The following is a 27616-nucleotide window of genomic DNA, read 5'->3' as shown; positions in this document are numbered from 1 at the left end:
GATTGCCAATGTTTATTTACATATTTAGTCGATTTTTTAAAAAGTAATTTGGAAAATATGACTTGATTTAGATTGTTTGAAATTCAGTTGAATTTTAATCATTTCTGTTCAAAATGTATACATCAGATTGTTTTGGTTAGCCACCAACTTCTGATAATTTGACACGCACATTAATTTCGGAAATAATGATTATATCATTAAACAGTCTTCATGACTGTTTGAAATATAGATTTAAAATGAAAATAAGTTAATGATTTACAGTCAAAAAGAGCAATTGACCAATGATGATGGCTGCCATTAATGCCAGTTTTTCTTTATAGATATTTTGAAAGAAAAAAAAAATTAAAGTAGCAAATTTTTTAAGTTTTATATTTGGTTCAATATTTTTGAACTTATTTTGTTTTTGTTTCAGATACCAGCCCCAGGATATTTACATCAGGACAGGTAACATATGCATCAGAAAGTAAGTATATTTTTTTTTTATTTATTAATAGTTGTCTGATAGATATTAAAATGATTTGAATATGTATTACAGATAGACGGAAGCCCAGAGAGAAGAAGACGAAATAACACTCCTAGAGCTGGAGATGATTAATTGTAGATGCCTAGATGATGATGTATGTATTTTGTCGTTACAATTGTACTTAAACTGTTATTAGTTGTAAGGTAATAAAATCAGTTTTCCCTGGAGAAACAGCTTGAAAATTTATTACAAATTAGTCCAAAATTTCTTTTTCAAATTTATACTCGAATGAAAAAAGTATACTTGTACTCCAATTTAGGATTTGAATTAAAACATGCATCACATTAATTTCTGAATTAATTATAACAGCAAATAGTCTCTCAACATTTACAATTTGGAAACCCTTTCTCTAATAGTCTCACCTGAAGGAAAGTAAAGTTTCCGATTGCCAATGTTTATCTACATATTTAGTCGATTTTTTAAAAAGTAATTTGGAAAATATGACTTGATTTAGATTGTTTGAAATTCAGTTGAATTTTAATCATTTCTGTTCAAAATGTATACATCAGATTGTTTTGGTTAGCCACCAACTTCTGATAATTTGACACGCACATTAATTTCGGAAATAATGATTATATCATTAAACGGTCTTCATGACTGTTTGAAATATAGATTTAAAATGAAAATAAGTTAATGATTTACAGTCAAAAAGAGCAATTGACCAATGATGATGGCTGCCATTAATGCCAGTTTTTCTTTATAGATATTTTGAAAGAAAAAAAAATTAAAGTAGCAAATTTTTTAAGTTTTATATTTGGTTCAATATTTTTGAACTTATTTTGTTTTTGTTTCAGATACCAGCCCCAGGATATTTACATCAGGACAGGTAACATATGCATCAGAAAGTAAGTATATTTTTTTTTTATTTATTAATAGTTGTCTGATAGATATTAAAATGATTTGAATATGTATTACAGATAGACGGAAGCCCAGAGAGAAGAAGACGAAATAACACTCCTAGAGCTGGAGATGATTAATTGTAGATGCCTAGATGATGATGTATGTATTTTGTCGTTACAATTGTACTTAAACTGTTATTAGTTGTAAGGTAATAAAATCAGTTTTCCCTGGAGAAACAGCTTGAAAATTTATTACAAAATAACACTCCTAGAGCTGGAGATGATTAATTGTAGATGCCTAGATGATGATGTATGTATTTTGTCGTTACAATTGTACTTAAACTGTTATTAGTTGTAAGGTAATAAAATCAGTTTTCCCTGGAGAAACAGCTTGAAAATTTATTACAAATTAGTCCAAAATTTCTTTTTCAAATTTATACTCGAATGAAAAAAGTATACTTGTACTCCAATTTAGGATTTGAATTAAAACATGCATCACATTAATTTCTGAATTAATTATAACAGCAAATAGTCTCTCAACATTTACAATTTGGAAACCCTTTCTCTAATAGTCTCACCTGAACGAAAGTAAAGTTTCCGATTGCCAATGTTTATCTACATATTTAGTCGATTTTTTAAAAAGTAATTTGGAAAATATGACTTGATTTAGATTGTTTGAAATTCAGTTGAATTTTAATCATTTCTGTTCAAAATGTATACATCAGATTGTTTTGGTTAGCCACCAACTTCTGATAATTTGACACGCACATTAATTTCGGAAATAATGATTATATCATTAAACGGTCTTCATGACTGTTTGAAATATAGATTTAAAATGAAAATAAGTTAATGATTTACAGTCAAAAAGAGCAATTGACCAATGATGATGGCTGCCATTAATGCCAGTTTTTCTTTATAGATATTTTGAAAGAAAAAAAAATTAAAGTAGCAAATTTTTTAAGTTTTATATTTGGTTCAATATTTTTGAACTTATTTTGTTTTTGTTTCAGATACCAGCCCCAGGATATTTACATCAGGACAGGTAACATATGCATCAGAAAGTAAGTATATTTTTTTTTTATTTATTAATAGTTGTCTGATAGATATTAAAATGATTTGAATATGTATTACAGATAGACGGAAGCCCAGAGAGAAGAAGACGAAATAACACTCCTAGAGCTGGAGATGATTAATTGTAGATGCCTAGATGATGATGTATGTATTTTGTCGTTACAATTGTACTTAAACTGTTATTAGTTGTAAGGTAATAAAATCAGTTTTCCCTGGAGAAACAGCTTGAAAATTTATTACAAATTAGTCCAAAATTTCTTTTTCAAATTTATACTCGAATGAAAAAAGTATACTTGTACTCCAATTTAGGATTTGAATTAAAACATGCATCACATTAATTTCTGAATTAATTATAACAGCAAATAGTCTCTCAACATTTACAATTTGGAAACCCTTTCTCTAATAGTCTCACCTGAACGAAAGTAAAGTTTCCGATTGCCAATGTTTATCTACATATTTAGTCGATTTTTTAAAAAGTAATTTGGAAAATATGACTTGATTTAGATTGTTTGAAATTCAGTTGAATTTTAATCATTTCTGTTCAAAATGTATACATCAGATTGTTTTGGTTAGCCACCAACTTCTGATAATTTGACACGCACATTAATTTCGGAAATAATGATTATATCATTAAACGGTCTTCATTACTGTTTGAAATATAGATTTAAAATGAAAATAAGTTAATGATTTACAGTCAAAAAGAGCAATTGACCAATGATGATGGCTGCCATTAATGCCAGTTTTTCTTTATAGATATTTTGAAAGAAAAAAAAATTAAAGTAGCAAATTTTTTAAGTTTTATATTTGGTTCAATATTTTTGAACTTATTTTGTTTTTGTTTCAGATACCAGCCCCAGGATATTTACATCAGGACAGGTAACATATGCATCAGAAAGTAAGTATATTTTTTTTTTATTTATTAATAGTTGTCTGATAGATATTAAAATGATTTGAATATGTATTACAGATAGACGGAAGCCCAGAGAGAAGAAGACGAAATAACACTCCTAGAGCTGGAGATGATTAATTGTAGATGCCTAGATGATGATGTATGTATTTTGTCGTTACAATTGTACTTAAACTGTTATTAGTTGTAAGGTAATAAAATCAGTTTTCCCTGGAGAAACAGCTTGAAAATTTATTACAAATTAGTCCAAAATTTCTTTTTCAAATTTATACTCGAATGAAAAAAGTATACTTGTACTCCAATTTAGGATTTGAATTAAAACATGCATCACATTAATTTCTGAATTAATTATAACAGCAAATAGTCTCTCAACATTTACAATTTGGAAACCCTTTTTCTAATAGTCTCACATGAACGAAAGTAAAGTTTCCGATTGCCAATGTTTATCTACATATTTAGTCGATTTTTTAAAAAGTAATTTGGAAAATATGACTTGATTTAGATTGTTTGAAATTCAGTTGAATTTTAATCATTTCTGTTCAAAATGTATACATCAGATTGTTTTGGTTAGCCACCAACTTCTGATAATTTGACACGCACATTAATTTCGGAAATAATGATTATATCATTAAACGGTCTTCATGACTGTTTGAAATATAGATTTAAAATGAAAATAAGTTAATGATTTACAGTCAAAAAGAGCAATTGACCAATGATGATGGCTGCCATTAATGCCAGTTTTTCTTTATAGATATTTTGAAAGAAAAAAAAATTAAAGTAGCAAATTTTTTAAGTTTTATATTTGGTTCAATATTTTTGAACTTATTTTGTTTTTGTTTCAGATACCAGCCCCAGGATATTTACATCAGGACAGGTAACATATGCATCAGAAAGTAAGTATATTTTTTTTTTATTTATTAATAGTTGTCTGATAGATATTAAAATGATTTGAATATGTATTACAGATAGACGGAAGCCCAGAGAGAAGAAGACGAAATAACACTCCTAGAGCTGGAGATGATTAATTGTAGATGCCTAGATGATGATGTATGTATTTTGTCGTTACAATTGTACTTAAACTGTTATTAGTTGTAAGGTAATAAAATCAGTTTTCCCTGGAGAAACAGCTTGAAAATTTATTACAAATTAGTCCAAAATTTCTTTTTCAAATTTATACTCGAATGAAAAAAGTATACTTGTACTCCAATTTAGGATTTGAATTAAAACATGCATCACATTAATTTCTGAATTAATTATAACAGCAAATAGTCTCTCAACATTTACAATTTGGAAACCCTTTTTCTAATAGTCTCACATGAACGAAAGTAAAGTTTCCGATTGCCAATGTTTATCTACATATTTAGTCGATTTTTTAAAAAGTAATTTGGAAAATATGACTTGATTTAGATTGTTTGAAATTCAGTTGAATTTTAATCATTTCTGTTCAAAATGTATACATCAGATTGTTTTGGTTAGCCACCAACTTCTGATAATTTGACACGCACATTAATTTCGGAAATAATGATTATATCATTAAACGGTCTTCATGACTGTTTGAAATATAGATTTAAAATGAAAATAAGTTGATGATTTACAGTCAAAAAGAGCAATTGACCAATGATGATGGCTGCCATTAATGCCAGTTTTTCTTTTTATAGATATTTTGAAAGAAAAAAAAATCAAAGTAGCAAATTTTTTAAGTTTTATATTTGGTTCAATATTTTTGAACTTATTTTGTTTTTGTTTCAGATACCAGCCCCAGGATATTTACATCAGGACAGGTAACATATGCATCAGAAAGTAAGTATATTTTTTTTTTATTTATTAATAGTTGTCTGATAGATATTAAAATGATTTGAATATGTATTACAGATAGACGGAAGCCCAGAGAGAAGAAGACGAAATAACACTCCTAGAGCTGGAGATGATTAATTGTAGATGCCTAGATGATGATGTATGTATTTTGTCGTTACAATTGTACTTAAACTGTTATTAGTTGTAAGGTAATAAAATCAGTTCTCCCTGGAGAAACAGCTTGAAAATTTATTACAAATTAGTCCAAAATTTCTTTTTCAAATTTATACTCGAATGAAAAAAGTATACTTGTACTCCAATTTAGGATTTGAATTAAAACATGCATCACATTAATTTCTGAATTAATTATAACAGCAAATAGTCTCTCAACTTTTACAATTTGGAAACCCTTTCTCTAATAGTCTCACCTGAACAAAAGTAAAGTTTCCGATTGCCAATGTTTATCTACATATTTAGTTGATTTTTTAAAAAGTAATTTGGAAAATATGACTTGATTTAGATTGTTTGAAATTCAGTTGAATTTTAATCATTTCTGTTCAAAATGTATACATCAGATTGTTTTGGTTAGCCACCAACTTCTGATAATTTGACACGCACATTAATTTCGGAAATAATGATTATATCATTAAACGGTCTTCATTACTGTTTGAAATATAGATTTAAAATGAAAATAAGTTAATGATTTACAGTCAAAAAAGAGCAATTGACCAATGATGATGGCTGCCATTAATGCCAGTTTTTCTTTATAGATATTTTGAAAGAAAAAAAAATTAAAGTAGCAAATTTTTTAAGTTTTATATTTGGTTCAATATTTTTGAACTTATTTTGTTTTTGTTTCAGATACCAGCCCCAGGATATTTACATCAGGACAGGTAACATATGCATCAGAAAGTAAGTATATTTTTTTTTTATTTATTAATAGTTGTCTGATAGATATTAAAATGATTTGAATATGTATTACAGATAGACGGAAGCCCAGAGAGAAGAAGACGAAATAACACTCCTAGAGCTGGAGATGATTAATTGTAGATGCCTAGATGATGATGTATGTATTTTGTCGTTACAATTGTACTTAAACTGTTATTAGTTGTAAGGTAATAAAATCAGTTTTCCCTGGAGAAACAGCTTGAAAATTTATTACAAATTAGTCCAAAATTTCTTTTTCAAATTTATACTCGAATGAAAAAAGTATACTTGTACTCCAATTTAGGATTTGAATTAAAACATGCATCACATTAATTTCTGAATTAATTATAACAGCAAATAGTCTCTCAACATTTACAATTTGGAAACCCTTTCTCTAATAGTCTCACCTGAACGAAAGTAAAGTTTCCAATTGCCAATGTTTATCTACATATTTAGTCGATTTTTTAAAAAGTAATTTGGAAAATATGACTTGATTTAGATTGTTTGAAATTCAGTTGAATTTTAATCATTTCTGTTCAAAATGTATACATCAGATTGTTTTGGTTAGCCACCAACTTCTGATAATTTGACACGCACATTAATTTCGGAAATAATGATTATATCATTAAACGGTCTTCATGACTGTTTGAAATATAGATTTAAAATGAAAATAAGTTAATGATTTACAGTCAAAAAGAGCAATTGACCAATGATGATGGCTGCCATTAATGCCAGTTTTTCTTTATAGATATTTTGAAAGAAAAAAAAATTAAAGTAGCAAATTTTTTAAGTTTTATATTTGGTTCAATATTTTTGAACTTATTTTGTTTTTGTTTCAGATACCAGCCACAGGATATTTACATCAGGACAGGTAACATATGCATCAGAAAGTAAGTATATTTTTTTTTTATTTATTAATAGTTGTCTGATAGATATTAAAATGATTTGAATATGTATTACAGATAGACGGAAGCCCAGAGAGAAGAAGACGAAATAACACTCCTAGAGCTGGAGATGATTAATTGTAGATGCCTAGATGATGATGTATGTATTTTGTCGTTACAATTGTACTTAAACTGTTATTAGTTGTAAGGTAATAAAATCAGTTTTCCCTGGAGAAACAGCTTGAAAATTTATTACAAATTAGTCCAAAATTTCTTTTTCAAATTTATACTCGAATGAAAAAAGTATACTTGTACTCCAATTTAGGATTTGAATTAAAACATGCATCACATTAATTTCTGAATTAATTATAACAGCAAATAGTCTCTCAACATTTACAATTTGGAAACCCTTTTTCTAATAGTCTCACATGAACGAAAGTAAAGTTTCCGATTGCCAATGTTTATCTACATATTTAGTCGATTTTTTAAAAAGTAATTTGGAAAATATGACTTGATTTAGATTGTTTGAAATTCAGTTGAATTTTAATCATTTCTGTTCAAAATGTATACATCAGATTGTTTTGGTTAGCCACCAACTTCTGATAATTTGACACGCACATTAATTTCGGAAATAATGATTATATCATTAAACGGTCTTCATGACTGTTTGAAATATAGATTTAAAATGAAAATAAGTTAATGATTTACAGTCAAAAAGAGCAATTGACCAATGATGATGGCTGCCATTAATGCCAGTTTTTCTTTATAGATATTTTGAAAGAAAAAAAAATTAAAGTAGCAAATTTTTTAAGTTTTATATTTGGTTCAATATTTTTGAACTTATTTTGTTTTTGTTTCAGATACCAGCCACAGGATATTTACATCAGGACAGGTAACATATGCATCAGAAAGTAAGTATATTTTTTTTTTATTTATTAATAGTTGTCTGATAGATATTAAAATGATTTGAATATGTATTACAGATAGACGGAAGCCCAGAGAGAAGAAGACGAAATAACACTCCTAGAGCTGGAGATGATTAATTGTAGATGCCTAGATGATGATGTATGTATTTTGTCGTTACAATTGTACTTAAACTGTTATTAGTTGTAAGGTAATAAAATCAGTTTTCCCTGGAGAAACAGCTTGAAAATTTATTACAAATTAGTCCAAAATTTCTTTTTCAAATTTATACTCGAATGAAAAAAGTATACTTGTACTCCAATTTAGGATTTGAATTAAAACATGCATCACATTAATTTCTGAATTAATTATAACAGCAAATAGTCTCTCAACATTTACAATTTGGAAACCCTTTCTCTAATAGTCTCACCTGAACAAAAGTAAAGTTTCCGATTGCCAATGTTTATCTACATATTTAGTCGATTTTTTAAAAAGTAATTTGGAAAATATGACTTGATTTAGATTGTTTGAAATTCAGTTGAATTTTAATCATTTCTGTTCAAAATGTATACATCAGATTGTTTTGGTTAGCCACCAACTTCTGATAATTTGACACGCACATTAATTTCGGAAATAATGATTATATCATTAAACAGTCTTCATGACTGTTTGAAATATAGATTTAAAATGAAAATAAGTTAATGATTTACAGTCAAAAAGAGCAATTGACCAATGATGATGGCTGCCATTAATGCCAGTTTTTCTTTTTATAGATATTTTGAAAGAAAAAAAAATCAAAGTAGCAAATTTTTTAAGTTTTATATTTGGTTCAATATTTTTGAACTTATTTTGTTTTTGTTTCAGATACCAGCCCCAGGATATTTACATCAGGACAGGTAACATATCCATCAGAAAGTAAGTATATTTTTTTTTTATTTATTAATAGTTGTCTGATAGATATTAAAATGATTTGAATATGTATTACAGATAGACGGAAGCCCAGAGAGAAGAAGACGAAATAACACTCCTAGAGCTGGAGATGATTAATTGTAGATGCCTAGATGATGATGTATGTATTTTGTCGTTACAATTGTACTTAAACTGTTATTAGTTGTAAGGTAATAAAATCAGTTCTCCCTGGAGAAACAGCTTGAAAATTTATTACAAATTAGTCCAAAATTTCTTTTTCAAATTTATACTCGAATGAAAAAAGTATACTTGTACTCCAATTTAGGATTTGAATTAAAACATGCATCACATTAATTTCTGAATTAATTATAACAGCAAATAGTCTCTCAACATTTACAATTTGGAAACCCTTTCTCTAATAGTCTCACCTGAACGAAAGTAAAGTTTCCGATTGCCAATGTTTATCTACATATTTAGTCGATTTTTTAAAAAGTAATTTGGAAAATATGACTTGATTTAGATTGTTTGAAATTCAGTTGAATTTTAATCATTTCTGTTCAAAATGTATACATCAGATTGTTTTGGTTAGCCACCAACTTCTGATAATTTGACACGCACATTAATTTCGGAAATAATGATTATATCATTAAACGGTCTTCATTACTGTTTGAAATATAGATTTAAAATGAAAATAAGTTAATGATTTACAGTCAAAAAGAGCAATTGACCAATGATGATGGCTGCCATTAATGCCAGTTTTTCTTTATAGATATTTTGAAAGAAAAAAAAATTAAAGTAGCAAATTTTTTAAGTTTTATATTTGGTTCAATATTTTTGAACTTATTTTGTTTTTGTTTCAGATACCAGCCCCAGGATATTTACATCAGGACAGGTAACATATGCATCAGAAAGTAAGTATATTTTTTTTTTATTTATTAATAGTCTGATAGATATTAAAATGATTTGAATATGTATTACAGATAGACGGAAGCCCAGAGAGAAGAAGACGAAATAACACTCCTAGAGCTGGAGATGATTAATTGTAGATGCCTAGATGATGATGTATGTATTTTGTCGTTACAATTGTACTTAAACTGTTATTAGTTGTAAGGTAATAAAATCAGTTTTCCCTGGAGAAACAGCTTGAAAATTTATTACAAATTAGTCCAAAATTTCTTTTTCAAATTTATACTCGAATGAAAAAAGTATACTTGTACTCCAATTTAGGATTTGAATTAAAACATGCATCACATTAATTTCTGAATTAATTATAACAGCAAATAGTCTCTCAACATTTACAATTTGGAAACCCTTTCTCTAATAGTCTCACCTGAACGAAAGTAAAGTTTCCGATTGCTAATGTTTATCTACATATTTAGTCGATTTTTTAAAAAGTAATTTGGAAAATATGACTTGATTTAGATTGTTTGAAATTCAGTTGAATTTTAATCATTTCTGTTCAAAATGTATACATCAGATTGTTTTGGTTAGCCACCAACTTCTGATAATTTGACACGCACATTAATTTCGGAAATAATGATTATATCATTAAACGGTCTTCATGACTGTTTGAAATATAGATTTAAAATGAAAATAAGTTAATGATTTACAGTCAAAAAGAGCAATTGACCAATGATGATGGCTGCCATTAATGCCAGTTTTTCTTTATAGATATTTTGAAAGAAAAAAAAATCATAGTAGCAAATTTTTTAAGTTTTATATTTGGTTCAATATTTTTGAACTTATTTTGTTTTTGTTTCAGATACCAGCCCCAGGATATTTACATCAGGACAGGTAACATATGCATCAGAAAGTAAGTATATTTTTTTTTTATTTATTAATAGTTGTCTGATAGATATTAAAATGATTTGAATATGTATTACAGATAGACGGAAGCCCAGAGAGAAGAAGACGAAATAACACTCCTAGAGCTGGAGATGATTAATTGTAGATGCCTAGATGATGATGTATGTATTTTGTCGTTACAATTGTACTTAAACTGTTATTAGTTGTAAGGTAATAAAATCAGTTCTCCCTGGAGAAACAGCTTGAAAATTTATTACAAATTAGTCCAAAATTTCTTTTTCAAATTTATACTCGAATGAAAAAAGTATACTTGTACTCCAATTTAGGATTTGAATTAAAACATGCATCACATTAATTTCTGAATTAATTATAACAGCAAATAGTCTCTCAACATTTACAATTTGGAAACCCTTTCTCTAATAGTCTCACCTGAACGAAAGTAAAGTTTCCGATTGCCAATGTTTATCTACATATTTAGTCGATTTTTTAAAAAGTAATTTGGAAAATATGACTTGATTTAGATTGTTTGAAATTCAGTTGAATTTTAATCATTTCTGTTCAAAATGTATACATCAGATTGTTTTGGTTAGCCACCAACTTCTGATAATTTGACACGCACATTAATTTCGGAAATAATGATTATATCATTAAACGGTCTTCATGACTGTTTGAAATATAGATTTAAAATGAAAATAAGTTAATGATTTACAGTCAAAAAGAGCAATTGACCAATGATGATGGCTGCCATTAATGCCAGTTTTTCTTTATAGATATTTTGAAAGAAAATAAAATTAAAGTAGCAAATTTTTTAAGTTTTATATTTGGTTCAATATTTTTGAACTTATTTTGTTTTTGTTTCAGATACCAGCCCCAGGATATTTACATCAGGACAGGTAACATATGCATCAGAAAGTAAGTATATTTGTTTTTTTATTTATTAATAGTTGTCTGATAGATATTAAAATGATTTGAATATGTATTACAGATAGACGGAAGCCCAGAGAGAAGAAGACGAAATAACACTCCTAGAGCTGGAGATGATTAATTGTAGATGCCTAGATGATGATGTATGTATTTTGTCGTTACAATTGTACTTAAACTGTTATTAGTTGTAAGGTAATAAAATCAGTTTTCCCTGGAGAAACAGCTTGAAAATTTATTACAAATTAGTCCAAAATTTCTTTTTCAAATTTATACTCGAATGAAAAAAGTATACTTGTACTCCAATTTAGGATTTGAATTAAAACATGCATCACATTAATTTCTGAATTAATTATAACAGCAAATAGTCTCTCAACATTTACAATTTGGAAACCCTTTCTCTAATAGTCTCACCTGAACAAAAGTAAAGTTTCCGATTGCTAATGTTTATCTACATATTTAGTCGATTTTTTAAAAAGTAATTTGGAAAATATGACTTGATTTAGATTGTTTGAAATTCAGTTGAATTTTAATCATTTCTGTTCAAAATGTATACATCAGATTGTTTTGGTTAGCCACCAACTTCTGATAATTTGACACGCACATTAATTTCGGAAATAATGATTATATCATTAAACGGTCTTCATGACTGTTTGAAATATAGATTTAAAATGAAAATAAGTTAATGATTTACAGTCAAAAAGAGCAATTGACCAATGATGATGGCTGCCATTAATGCCAGTTTTTCTTTATAGATAATTTGAAAGAAAAAAAAATTAAAGTAGCAAATTTTTTAAGTTTTATATTTGGTTCAATATTTTTGAACTTATTTTGTTTTTGTTTCAGATACCAGCCCCAGGATATTTACATCAGGACAGGTAACATATGCATCAGAAAGTAAGTATATTTTTTTTTTATTTATTAATAGTTGTCTGATAGATATTAAAATGATTTGAATATGTATTACAGATAGACGGAAGCCCAGAGAGAAGAAGACGAAATAACACTCCTAGAGCTGGAGATGATTAATTGTAGATGCCTAGATGATGATGTATGTATTTTGTCGTTACAATTGTACTTAAACTGTTATTAGTTGTAAGGTAATAAAATCAGTTTTCCCTGGAGAAACAGCTTGAAAATTTATTACAAATTAGTCCAAAATTTCTTTTTCAAATTTATACTCGAATGAAAAAAGTATACTTGTACTCCAATTTAGGATTTGAATTAAAACATGCATCACATTAATTTCTGAATTAATTATAACAGCAAATAGTCTCTCAACATTTACAATTTGGAAACCCTTTCTCTAATAGTCTCACCTGAACGAAAGTAAAGTTTCCGATTGCTAATGTTTATCTACATATTTAGTCGATTTTTTAAAAAGTAATTTGGAAAATATGACTTGATTTAGATTGTTTGAAATTCAGTTGAATTTTAATCATTTCTGTTCAAAATGTATACATCAGATTGTTTTGGTTAGCCACCAACTTCTGATAATTTGACACGCACATTAATTTCGGAAATAATGATTATATCATTAAACGGTCTTCATGACTGTTTGAAATATAGATTTAAAATGAAAATAAGTTAATGATTTACAGTCAAAAAGAGCAATTGACCAATGATGATGGCTGCCATTAATGCCAGTTTTTCTTTATAGATAATTTGAAAGAAAAAAAAATTAAAGTAGCAAATTTTTTAAGTTTTATATTTGGTTCAATATTTTTGAACTTATTTTGTTTTTGTTTCAGATACCAGCCCCAGGATATTTACATCAAGACAGGTAACATATGCATCAGAAAGTAAGTATATTTTTTTTTTTATTTATTAATAGTTGTCTGATAGATATTAAAATGATTTGAATATGTATTACAGATAGACGGGAGCCCAGAGAGAAGAAGACGAAATAACACTCCTAGAGCTGGAGATGATTAATTGTAGATGCCTAGATGATGATGTATGTATTTTGTCGTTACAATTGTACTTAAACTGTTATTAGTTGTAAGGTAATAAAATCAGTTTTCCCTGGAGAAACAGCTTGAAAATTTATTACAAATTAGTCCAAAATTTCTTTTTCAAATTTATACTCGAATGAAAAAAGTATACTTGTACTCCAATTTAGGATTTGAATTAAAACATGCATCACATTAATTTCTGAATTAATTATAACAGCAAATAGTCTCTCAACATTTACAATTTGGAAACCCTTTCTCTAATAGTCTCATCTGAACGAAAGTAAAGTTTCCGATTGCCAATGTTTATCTACATATTTAGTCGATTTTTTAAAAAGTAATTTGGAAAATATGACTTGATTTAGATTGTTTGAAATTCAGTTGAATTTTAATCATTTCTGTTCAAAATGTATACATCAGATTGTTTTGGTTAGCCACCAACTTCTGATAATTTGACACGCACATTAATTTCGATATAATGATTATATTATTAAAAAGTCTTCAATACTGAAGTCAAATACAGATATACCAGCAGTTATATATATAAAGATATCCTACAATCTATACTCATCACCAATTCATACTTTTGTGTTTCTCTTACCAAAGCAAACTCTGTAAATTCAGAAATTATTGTGTGCATTTATTATTGCGATTTTTACATTATGGACATTATTGAATTTCAGGAAAGTTTTTATACAGATATTGGAATCGGAGTTTCTTATTATTGCAATACTCAACCTGTCGCATTATTCAGATTAATAAAACCTCGCAATAGTGTTTCTGAATTAACGGTAAATTATTTGTGCCAGAAGTTATCCAACACATCACTCTCTTACAATTTTTGTTTTTGTTACAAATGCAGGCCCGAGAAGTTTCAGTGGTACAGCTTGAAGATGGTTCCATTGTACATAGAAGATGAAGATGAGTTAGGTTAAACCTTGTTAGGTAATAATAGAATCAGTTTCCCCTGGGAAAATTGCTTGGTTTTTTAATCACAACTGGGTTTAATATTTATAGCTTTCAAATTAATATTTTCATGTTACCGAATTGACTAGAGAGTATAGAACTGTTTGATAGGTAACCTACTCTGTGTTAAGACATTCTAGTACTCTGTGATTTAAGAAAGACTGAAAGAAGTAACATCATGTAAGCTTACAGTCTGTGCAATTTGTCGAAAAAGTTGATTATTTTGGGTTTTTTTTTTTAGTCTTCTTATCTGTGTAATAATTTTGACCGTTTGTGGCCTAAAAGTTTATTAGCCATTCATAATTAGGAGCAAACTTCAAAGACTGTGACACACCTTTCAATTCAAAGGAACACAGCATGGCTCCCTATAGCTTTAGATATGGCAGCCAAACAAGTTGGAACTGAAGATAGTGACCAGACAACAGAATACTTGGGGGAATAAAAATAATTTGGTTTCTAACTCCAGACAATAAAATTTCTTAAATGTCCAAAAACTCAGATGACAATTAACTGAGAGCCCAAAGGATGATGTGAGATGCCCATCTGTCCTTTGATATATCAACACTAATATGAAATGCTTCAAAGACCTGTAGAATTAACAACTAAAACTGCATATGTGCAAAAGTAATATTTAAAAAAGTTAAATTGTAAATGTACAAACTGTTCAAGATTCAGTTTAACTTTGGTGAACATATTTAAGAGTAGTTGAAGAAATCATGATATATATGTAACACTCCCAAACGTTTCCATCCCCCCAAACATGTCCGCTTCCCCCAAACGTGTCCTTAGAATCTTAAATCGCCCAAACGTGACCGATTTCACTCCCCCAAACTTGTCCAATAATTATTATTCGCCAAAATGTGTCCAGTTTAAAGCACCAGAACGTCTCAAAACTTTTAGCGCTTATATGTCTCTTGTGAAGTTTACGGCTAAATAATGATGGGGGACACGATAGAAGACGTCGGGTTTGGGTTGGATTTTAAAAATAAATCGAAGCAGCTATCTAAGGACAACTGGAGGAAAGATATAGTAATCCGCATAGACAAATATCCAAGATATGGTACAATGTGCACCGGGACTTCTGCTTTTAAATAAACAGACACAGTGTAAGAAAAAGGATGACAAAATAAGCTATTTTTACTTACAGTGGTTTATTAATTTTTCATCAATAGAATTGTCATTGTTTTAAATTACAGTTGGAGGTACTTCATAATTAAGAAATCTAATACAATTTATATTGCATGTTTTCCCAGTGCTTCACTGTTAATACAGTCAGTGGTCATTTATTAGCATTAATTTGTTCAACGTCGGTTGTTTATATTAAGCATTATTGCAAGCTTAATTTAACTATTGACCGTTGATTGCTTAATGCCAGTGGCAAATATTTCAAGCATATATAGAGTAAACTATTACACAGAAAACGCAATTAACTAGTTTTGTACAGTGTAGATCATCGTTTACTTAGTGAATTATTTTGTACTAATATACTCTGGTGATGCCTAAATATCTTTATAATGTATGAAGGTATTGCACGACAGGCTTCCTGCAGAAGTTGTTTCTGGGCTTTTTAAAAAAACCCTTTGGTTCCATATAGACTGGATACGTTTGGGCATTCATAAACAGAACACGTTTTGATGCCCTTTAGCAACAAGTCATATTTTGCAGTTCATTGACGTCATATGGACACGTTTGGGGGAATCAGACACCTTTCTGAGTGGTACATATATACAATAACTATCTGATTTCCATCTACATGCAGAGTGAAAAAAAAAATAAAGCAGCCGAGCAGGGATAGTAGTTCCAAGGAAGATGGTAACATAAATCTTCAACTAACTCTGAGGCTCTGTGAGTCTGCCATGAAAAAAATAAAGAAGCAAGAACAGCAGCTCCAAGGAAGATTATTACATTGATCATCTTCCAAGTCTGATGTGTGGCCATTAAAGAAATAATGTAAGTACAATTAGGCAATACAATTTCTGTATATTCTCTAAAAATATGTGATAAAAGTACAGAAGGCAACAACCGTTTTCTTATTTTTCACATTTACAACAGAAAAAAAAAAGAATTTATCAATTTAATATATGGTTTGCAGGAACATGAATAAAGCTTTCAAATCACGAAAAGTAAAATTCAGAGAGAATTTTTCCTTCAAGGGGAGACTAGTACAACAAACGGCAAGACTGTTTCATTCATTGGGAGATTACTCATTGAAAATTTTAGGCTGGCAATTTCAACAAGATTTGTAAAATGTATAATTTATGTCAATTTTAATTCTTTTTTAGGTCATTTCTGAGTGGTACATATATACAATAACTATCTGATTTCCATCTACATGCAGAGTGAAAAAACAAAATTAAGCTTCAGGGATAGCAGTTCCAAGAAAGATGGTAACATAGATCTTCAACTAACTCTGAGGCTCTGCCATTAAAAAAATAAAGAAGCAAGGACAACAGCTCCAAGGAAGATTATTACATTGATCATCTTCCAAGTCTGATGTGTGGCCATTAAAGAAATAATGTAAGTACAATTAGGCAATACAAGTTCTGTATATTCTCTAAAAATATGTGATAAAAGTACAGAAGGCAACAACTGTTTTCTTATTTTCCACATTTACAACACACAAAAAAAAATTTATCAATTCAATATATTGTTTCCAGGAACATGAATTAAGCTTTTAAATCACGAAAAGTAAAATTCAGAGAGAATTTTTCCTTCAAGGGGAGACTAGTACAACCAATGGCAAGACTGTTTCGTTCATTGGGAGATTAATCATTGAAAATTTTAGGCTGGCAATTTCAACAAGATTTGTAAAATGTATAATTTATGTCAATTTTAATTTTTTTTTAGGTTATTTCTGAGTGTTACATATATACAATAACTATCTGATTTCCATCTACATGCAGAGTGAAACAAAAATAAAGCAGCTGAGCAGGGATAGTAGTTCCAAGGAGGATGGTAACATAGATCTTCAACTAACTTTGAGGCTCTGCGAGTCTGCCATGAAAAAAATAAAGAAGAAAGGACAGCAGCTCCAAGGAAGATTATTACATTGATAATCTTCCAAGTCTGATGTTTGGCCATTAAAGAAATAATGTAAGTACAATTAGGCAATACAATTCTGTATATTCTCTAAAAATATGTGATAAAAGTACAGAAGGCAACAACCGTTTTCTTATTTTTCACATTTTCAACACAAAAAAAAAAGAAGATATCAATTTAATATATGGTTTCCAGGAACATGAATTAAGCTTTTAAATCACAAAAAGTAAAATTCAGAGAGAATTTTTCCTTCAAGGGGAGACTAGTACAACAAACGGCAAGACTGTTTCATTCATTGGGAGATTACTCATTGGAAATTTTAGGCTGGCAATTTCAACAAGATTTGTAAAATGTATAATTTATGTCAATTTTAATTTTTTTTTAGGTTATTTCTGAGTGGTACATATATACAATAACTATCTGATTTCCATCTACATGCAGAGTGAAAAAACAAAATTAAGCTTCAGGGATAGCAGTTCCAAGAAAGATGGTAACATAGATCTTCAACTAACTCTGAGGCTCTGCCATTAAAAAAATAAAGAAGCAAGGACAACAGCTCCAAGGAAGATTATTACATTGATCATCTTCAAAGTCTGATGTGTTGCCATTAAAGAAATAATGTAAGTACAATTAGGCAATACAAGTTCTGTATATTCTCTAAAAATATGTGATAAAAGTACAGAAGGCAACAACCGTTTTCTTATTTTCCACATTTACAACACACAAAAAAAAATTTATCAATTCAATATATTGTTTCCAGGAACATGAATTAAGCTTTTAAATCACGAAAAGTAAAATTCAGAGAGAATTTTTCCTTCAAGGGGAGACTAGTACAACCAATGGCAAGACTGTTTCGTTCATTGGGAGATTAATCATTGAAAATTTTAGGCTGGCAATTTCAACAAGATTTGTAAAATGTATAATTTATGTCAATTTTTATTTTTTTTTTAGGTTATTTCTGAGTGGTACATATATACAATAACTATCTGATTTCCATCTACATGCAGAGTGAAACAAAAATAAAGCAGCTGAGCAGGGATAGTAGTTCCAAGGAAGATGGTAACATAGATCTTCAACTAACTTTGAGGCTCTGCGAGTCTGCCATGAAAAAAATAAAGAAGAAAGGACAGCAGCTCCAAGGAAGATTATTACATTGATAATCTTCCAAGTCTGATGTTTGGCCATTAAAGAAATAATGTAAGTACAATTAGGCAATACAATTCTGTATATTCTCTAAAAATATGTGATAAAAGTACAGAAGGCAACAACCGTTTTCTTATTTTTCACATTTTCAACACAAAAAAAAAAGAATTTATCAATTTAATTTAGGTTTCCAGGAACATGAATTAAGCTTTTAAATCACAAAAAGTAAAATTCAGAGAGAATTTTTCCTTCAAGGGGAGACTAGTACAACAAACGGCAAGACTGTTTCTTTCATTGGGAGATTACTCATTGGAAATTTTAGGCTGGCAATTTCAACAAGATTTGTAAAATGTATAATTTATGTCAATTTTAATTCTTTTTTTTAGGTTATTTCTGAGTGGTACATATATACAATAACTATCTGATTTCCATCTACATGCAGAGTGAAAAAACAAAATTAAGCTTCAGGGATAGCAGTTCCAAGAAAGATGGTAACATAGATCTTCAACTAACTCTGAGGCTCTGCCATTAAAAAAATAAAGAAGCAAGGACAACAGCTCCAAGGAAGATTATTACATTGATCATCTTCAAAGTCTGATGTGTTGCCATTAAAGAAATAATGTAAGTACAATTAGGCAATACAAGTTCTGTATATTCTCTAAAAATATGTGATAAAAGTACAGAAGGCAACAACCGTTTTCTTATTTTCCACATTTACAACACACAAAAAAAAAATTTATCAATTCAATATATTGTTTCCAGGAACATAAATTAAGCTTTTAAATCACGAAAAAGTAAAATTCAGAGAGAATTTTTCCTTCAAGGGGAGACTAGTACAACCAATGGCAAGACTGTTTCGTTCATTGGGAGATTAATCATTGAAAATTTTAGGCTGGCAATTTCAACAAGATTTGTAAAATGTATAATTTATGTCAATTTTTATTTTTTTTTAGGTTATTTCTGAGTGGTACATATATACAATAACTATCTGATTTCCATCTACATGCAGAGTGAAAAAAAATAAAGCAGCTGAGCAGGGATAGTAGTTCCAAGGAGGATGGTAACATAGATCTTCAACTAACTTTGAGGCTCTGCGAGTCTGCCATGAAAAAAATAAAGAAGAAAGGACAGCAGCTCCAAGGAAGATTATTACATTGATAATCTTCCAAGTCTGATGTTTGGCCATTAAAGAAATAATGTAAGTACAATTAGGCAATACAATTCTGTATATTCTCTAAAAATATGTGATAAAAGTACAGAAGGCAACAACCGTTTTCTTATTTTTCACATTTTCAACACAAAAAAAAAAGAAGATATCAATTTAATATATGGTTTCCAGGAACATGAATTAAGCTTTTAAATCACAAAAAGTAAAATTCAGAGAGAATTTTTCCTTCAAGGGGAGACTAGTACAACAAACGGCAAGACTGTTTCATTCATTGGGAGATTACTCATTGGAAATTTTAGGCTGGCAATTTCAACAAGATTTGTAAAATGTATAATTTATGTCAATTTTAATTCTTTTTTTTAGGTTATTTCTGAGTGGTACATATATACAATAACTATCTGATTTCCATCTACATGCAGAGTGAAAAAACAAAATTAAGCTTCAGGGATAGCAGTTCCAAGAAAGATGGTAACATAGATCTTCAACTAACTCTGAGGCTCTGCCATTAAAAAAATAAAGAAGCAAGGACAACAGCTCCAAGGAAGATTATTACATTGATCATCTTCAAAGTCTGATGTGTTGCCATTAAAGAAATAATGTAAGTACAATTAGGCAATACAAGTTCTGTATATTCTCTAAAAATATGTGATAAAAGTACAGAAGGCAACAACCGTTTTCTTATTTTCCACATTTACAACACACAAAAAAAAAATTTATTAATTCAATATATTGTTTCCAGGAACATAAATTAAGCTTTTAAATCACGAAAAAGTAAAATTCAGAGAGAATTTTTCCTTCAAGGGGAGACTAGTACAACCAATGGCAAGACTGTTTCGTTCATTGGGAGATTAATCATTAAAAATTTTAGGCTGGCAATTTCAACAAGATTTGTAAAATGTATAATTTATGTCAATTTAATTTTTTTTTAGGTTATTTCTGAGTGTTACATATATACAATAACTATCTGATTTCCATCTACATGCAGAGTGAAAAAAAATAAAGCAGCTGAGCAGGGATAGTAGTTCCAAGGAGGATGGTAACATAGATCTTCAACTAACTTTGAGGCTCTGCGAGTCTGCCATGAAAAAAATAAAGAAGCAAGGACAGCAGCTCCAAGGAAGATTATTACATTGATAATCTTCCAAGTCTGATGTTTGGCCATTAAAGAAATAATGTAAGTACAATTAGGCAATACAATTTCTGTATATTCTCTAAAAATATGTGATAAAAGTACAGAAGGCAACAACCGTTTTCTTATTTTCAACATTTACAACACACAAAAAAAAAGAATTTATCAATTTAATATATTGTTTCCAGGAACATGAATAAAGCTTTCAAATCACGAAAAGTAAAATTCAGAGAGAATTTTTCATTCAAGGGGAGACTTGTACAACAAACGGCAAGACTGTTTCATTCATTGGGAGATTACTCATTGAAAATTTTAGGCTTGCAATTTCAACAAGATTTGTAAAATGTATAATTTATGTCAATTTTAATTCCTTTTTAGGTTATTTCTGAGTGGTACATATATACAATAACTATCTGATTTCCATCTACATGCAGAGTGAAACAAAAATAAAGCAGCTGAGCAGGGATAGTAGTTCCAAGGAAGATGGTAACATAGATCTTCAACTAACTTTGAGGCTCTGTGAGTCTGCCATGAAAAAAATAAAGAAGCAAAAACAGCAGCTCCAAGGAAGATTATTACATTGATCATCTTCCAAGTCTGATGTTTGGCCATTAAAGAAATAATGTAAGTACAATTAGGCAATACAATTTCTGTATATTCTCTAAAAATATGTGATAAAAGTACAGAAGGCAACAACCGTTTTCTTATTTTCAACATTTACAACACACATAAAAAAAAGAATTTATCAATTTAATATATTGTTTCCAGGAACATGAATAAAGCTTTTAAATCACGAAAAGTAAAATTCAGAGAGAATTTTTCCTTCAAGGGGAGACTAGTACAACAAACGGCAACTGTTTCATTCATTGGGAGATTACTCTTTGAAAATTTTAGGCTAGCAATTTCAACAAGATTTGTAAAATGTATAATTTATGTCAATTTTAATTCCTTTTTAGGTTATTTCTGAGTGGTACATATATACAATAACTATCTGATTTCCATCTACATGCAGAGTGAAAAAAAAATGAAGCAGCATGCAGGGATAGTAGTTCCAAGGAAGATGGTAATATAGATCTTCAACTAACTTTGAGGCTCTGCTAGTCTGCCATGAAAAAAATAAAGAAGCTAGGACAGCAGCTCCAAGAAAGATTATTACATTGATAATCTTCCAAGTCTGATGTTTGGCCATTAAAGAAATAATGTAAGTACAATTAGGCAATACAATTTCTGTATATTCTCTAAAAATATGTGATAAAAGTACAGAAGGCAACAACCGTTTTCTTATTTTTCACATTTACAACACAAAAAAAAAAATAAATTTATCAATTCAATATATGGTTTGCAGGAACATGAATAAAGCTTTCAAATCACGAAAAGTAAAATTCAGAGAGAATTTTTCCTTCAAGGGGAGACTAGTACAACAAACGGCAAGACTGTTTCATTCAATGGAAGATTACTCATTGAAAATTTTAGGCTGGCAATTTCAACAAGATTTGTAAATGTATCATTTATGTCAATTTTAATTCCTTTCTAGGTGATTTCAGTGTTTTCATGGATGGGAGTAAGACTTGGTGGTATAATATTTCTTATATTTAAGTGGGTATATAATTCCTCTATTTAAACAAGTTTTATTTTCATCATAAAATAAGTTTATAGGAAATAAAATATGCTCTATGCTTGAAGATGTAAGAAGTCAGAAGTTTGTTTTTTCATATCAGTACCAAAATTTGACCGAATGTTTTAAAGATTTTAATTAATTCTGTGGATGTATCATTTTTGTGTTGTTGAGATGTTGTCACATTGATGTATACAACACATCTTCTGTTACTCATTTTTGTCGCGCCTTGACGGAGTCAAAAAGCGAAACATATGTATGCTGTTTCCGGCGGCGACGGGGTCATTGACTCAACAATGTATTAGTTTGTGATTAGGTTTAGTTCATGGTAAACCACTAGTGGTAGGTCAGTGATATTTGGTATGCAGTTGTATAAGCATTGGCATATCTCATTTCCATGGACAATATTTGGTCCCTACCCCTCAGTCATGGTCTATTGACTTTAAAACTTTTGCTTAGTTTACATGTATTAATTTGTGATTAGGTCAGTTTAAGATTAACCACTTATGTTAAATCAATGATATTTGGTATTTGCAAGTTTTATTTCCATGGAGATTATATAACCCCACCCCCTAATTATGGTTCATTGACTTTGAAATTTTTACATAGTTTACAAGTTAATGTTTGTGTTTAGGTTTGATTAAAGGGAACGACTTATGAAAAGTCAATGGTATTTGGTTTGCATTTGTATTAACATTGGCACATCTCAATTCCATGGAGATTGTTTAGCCCTGTACCTTCAGTCATGGATATATAAGTGACCAACATATATAAATGTTCAATGTAGTATAAATTTTCTATAGGCTTGTATGCCAACTTTATCAAAACCCACAAAAATACAATTGTTCCTCAATCCACGAAAATGAAGAAATGTTCAAAATGTTGAGATCTACCAGCTGTACAATTACGTCAAAACTGTCAGACATTCTTAAAGGAGTTATTGCCCTTAAATGTGAAGTTTTACCATTTTTTTTCATTTTTATTCATTATTTTGAAAATAAAAATAGATGCAGAGAAATTTTAATACAAAAAAAAGCAAGACAAGATATGCACAAAAGTCAAATGACTGAAATCTTCTGAGGACTAGTTATTGGAGTTATTGACCTTCAATGACGATTTTACCATTGATCAGCAAGTCAAGATTTACAAAAAAGCTGCCTTGGATTAAACAAGTCGACCTGTTCATGGAGTTTTTGCCGTTTTTTTACCACGTTTTTTTAGTTTTTGCCTATTATCTTGAAAAAAGTATGACAAGACCTACAAATATGTCAACATGACTGAAGTCGTCAGTTTACTCTTTATAGAGTTATTGCCCTTTTGTAAAGCAAAAATGATCAACAGGACCAGACCTACAAATATGTCAACATGACTGAAATCGTCAGTTTACTCTTTATAGAGTTATTGCCCTTTCGTGATGATTTTTACTAGGAAGTGGTTATTGTTGAAGATGAAGAAGAGCGACACATGCTCTTAAGAGCCTCTGTTTTGAACAATTTTGATTGACTAAGCATTTTACTTTCAGGTTAGCATTAGTTACTGCTTGTCAGTATGGATTGTTTAGAATGGTCATTTGAGCTGTCTTTTAAGGTAAGAACCATTGCATAGATTTATAAACTTGTCAATTAAAGATTATGTAAATGCACTTTAATTTTGCCTGTGACATTTTGTCGCAGAAGCCAGGCATAGCAATTCACATTACTTTGTTTTAGGCGTCCAAATTTAGGTTCAGTATTATGGTTAAAAAGTTTTCAAACATCAAAATCTTTATCAAACTTTAAAGTAATTGTACATCAGAAAAATCCACAGCAAAATTTTGAAATTCAAATTGAAGGAACAAATGTGTGTAGGGTATTAGTTATTTAGTTATTACTGCTGTATATAAAATCAGAGAAGGGGAATTATCAATTTTTATTTAACTTGGAAATCAGTCCTTCATTGCAACAGATGCAATAAATGGACTTTTTTCAAAGTTTTCACTAAGATAATTTTAAGGTTAAAATATTAGTTATCAATTACTTTGTCAAACCTTCATAGAATTTTATGAAAATACGACAAAGAACATTTATTTTCCACATTCAAAGTACCAAGAAAGTTATTTTATCAGTTTGATATTTGGTTTCCAGTAACATGAATAAAATAATATAATCTGAGATAGATTTCACCTTCAGGATGAGACTAGTACAACAAACAGCAAGAATGTGTCATTCAATGGGAGATAACTCATAGATTATTGAGAAAAAAATTAATGTTAAAACAAAATCAAAACATGTTTTTTTTTCCCGGTTTTATAGATATTGGTTTTGATGCTATGCGAAATCTTAAGTCAGAAAACTAATTTTTTGGCCAACAATTTAACACTTTTGTAGAATATATAATTTGCGTCAATTTTAATTCCTTTTTAGGTTATTACAGTGACTGTTTTCATGGATGGGGAGTAAAACTTTGTGGTCTAATACTTCTCATAAATGAGTAGGTATCTACTCTGCTGAAAACAAATTTTATTTTCATCTAAAAATATAAAAATTGAGAGGAATATAATGTGCATTAGGCTTGATAGTTTTAAAAGACTGGTCAGAAGTTCTTTTTGTCTATTTTGCACCACAGGGGATATATGGTTATAGTCTTTGTCTAAGTGTCGTAAACACATTAATACTAAAAGATGGTCGCCCTTTTTTTTTTTTTTTAAACTTTTTGTCAGATATTCAGAATCCTCTTGTTTTATGCCATTACAATTTTGCCCACTTACCCCTACTTATCTTTTCATAATTTTATTACATATGGTTTAAAAACCCATGTTTAAAAATCTTATAAAATCCTTATTTTTTCATAATCTAATTTGCAATAAGATAAATAAATGGAGAATGTGTCCATGTAACATGTAAAAGTTCAAATGTAATTCAAAGCTGAACAGTGTTTTGTGGTAATTAGCATTGTGTATAAGTTTCAAAACATTTGGTCGAGGCAAACTAAAGTTAAAAACGGTAACCACTTTTGGGATGCACATACAGACAGACAAGCTAGGGTAACACTTGATGCCCCTCAGCTTTGGTGCTGGCATAAAAAATGACCTATATGTTAACAACAAACAGAAACAAAAATTCTTTTTAAATCACACACTATTGCCTTCATTTTGATACTAATTTTCAAAACCTACCTCCATTAAAATATGACCAATTGCCATGATTGCCGTTTGAATTCAGGAAAAATAAAAATATATATGTGGTTCCAGTTACCAGACCCATCCTAGAACTTTTTTTTTTATTCTGTAAAATAAATTTTGAATGATCCCATTTTATGGAATGTGAATTTCAATAATTAAATTCACAGACTTCTGTCATATGAAATTCCAATAAAAGTATCCACTACGGCTAAAAATGCAACAATTTCTTAACAGAATGCAACAAAATTAACTAAAAACGTAACATGTCTGTAATATTTCACAACCAAACATATAGAAAATGGCAAACTTGCGGTAGGGGCGTGTATAATACCAGAATGGGACTCCGTGAACACACTGACCCTATCTTTTTTTGAGAATGTAACTGGAACCACACATATAATTTTAATTTGGACTTAGGTTTTTTTTATTATGCAGATGAAGATTTTGGATCCTTTTAGTTTGAAAGATTGTCAGGAACATGAAGAAACTGAATCCATAATAAACATGTGTACACAAACAGGTAGATATATATCTGTATATAGTTTTCAAACAAAACATGCTTCAGCAGTGTGCAAAATTACTGTTCCATTAATGTGTTATGTATTATAAGGAAAGATGGGGGGTACTTTTAACCACAATTTAAAATCACTAATTTCTACTAATTCTAAATGTTTATGTATGATTTTTCAAGAGATTGCAAGAAAATACATGCAAGCCCAATTACATCCTAGTCAGTGCCCATGTGTGCCCTATATTAAAGTACATGTACACAAATATATGCACAGCTGCATGTGAATTGGGTTTGGAATGAAGCAATATTGCTCCAAAACATTTTTTTGTCAAATTGGTATTGAGTCTCAAGGGCCTGTATGCATAAACCACTTAAGTTAAGAAATCCAATCGTAGTACTAATTTATTGTAGGACATGTAGAAAAATCTGTCCATTCGGAACAAATCTTAACTTAAGTAGCTTTATAAATTATGCATACGGGCCCAGGCTACTATATGAAAATACACTAGCTAAACTAGCCTTTTGGTCATAATATCCCAATAGAAATGATTCCCTATGCAGATAATCAACATTAAACAATAAAATATATTAAAAAAAAACCTCTATTAGATCTACAAATCATTAGTCTTCTTTAATGTTATAAATCAATAAATCATTTTTTCCAGACAAAATAACAACAACACTGGTTGATACAATTCTAGGAACCGGTGAAGAAGTTAAAAGTTTTACAATATACTGAAGACTTGCAATGGAAAATCCAGGAAACAGGTCTTTTACGAAACAGTATGAGAGATCCAAGATGATTGTTGGATTTACAATGCTTGGAAAATACAACCAAATGAAGACAAAAAATGCATTGCATCAACAAACAAAACAACTACTGGAACGTTGGGGCACCAGTACTGATTTCTGATTCTAAAAACAATTGTTCAAAATCTTCTACAAGTTTAAGAAGACTGTACATACATATATATATATATATTTATATAAGAAAGAAAAAAATAATGCATGTGCTTGAAACTTGTGTACATACATGTAATGAATAGAAAAAATGAAAGAAAAAAAATGAAAACAAAATGAAAAGAAAAAAAAAAAAAAAAAAAAAATAAAGAAAGAAAGAAAATTCAAAAAAAGAAAAGAAAAGAAAAGAGAAGAAAGAAAATTCAAAAAAAGAAAAGAAAATTTAAAAAAAAAATGAAAGAAAAAAAAAAAAATTGAGGAGGGAGGTGGGTAATGCAGCCAAGTAATACTGTATTCACCAATTTTCATGCACCATAATACCCACAATCGTGATAGTACGCTTAGATTTGCCTACAAATTTTGTGATTAAATAATATAACCTCATTATGCAGGAAATCTATTTTAAAAATTATTTTTACAATCATCATCTAGAGCAGACCCAATATTTACGTCTTTTATCATTTTCATTGATATAAGATACCCCATTTT

The 27616-nt window shown here is 29.3% G+C and overlaps 1 long non-coding RNA gene across 50 annotated transcripts in view; it reads left to right on the top strand.

Annotated features, from left to right (window-relative positions):
- Positions 1-27149, top strand: part of LOC127734955 (uncharacterized) — a 42337-nt gene extending 15188 nt beyond the window's left edge. For 3 of the 50 annotated variants that reach the window (XR_007997841.1, XR_007997842.1, XR_007997833.1), the window contains exons 4-19: positions 13268-13441; positions 14299-14381; positions 16162-16352; positions 16685-16919; positions 17250-17495; positions 17827-18061; positions 18393-18638; positions 18971-19205; positions 19538-19782; positions 20116-20350; positions 20738-20926; positions 21260-21505; positions 21838-22082; positions 24019-24083; positions 26092-26176; positions 26833-27149. This is a non-coding gene — a long non-coding RNA (uncharacterized LOC127734955). The other 47 variants (XR_007997850.1, XR_007997848.1, XR_007997855.1 and 44 more) reach the window with 45 other exon arrangements.
- Positions 27150-27616: the final 467 nt, after the last annotated feature.

Source organism: Mytilus californianus, unplaced genomic scaffold (assembly GCF_021869535.1).
Source record: "Mytilus californianus isolate M0D057914Y unplaced genomic scaffold, xbMytCali1.0.p SCAF_3, whole genome shotgun sequence".
Taxonomy (NCBI): Eukaryota; Metazoa; Mollusca; class Bivalvia; order Mytilida; family Mytilidae; genus Mytilus; species Mytilus californianus.
The sequence above is the reverse complement of the archived record's forward strand: the minus strand, read 5'-3'. Positions and strand labels throughout refer to the sequence as shown.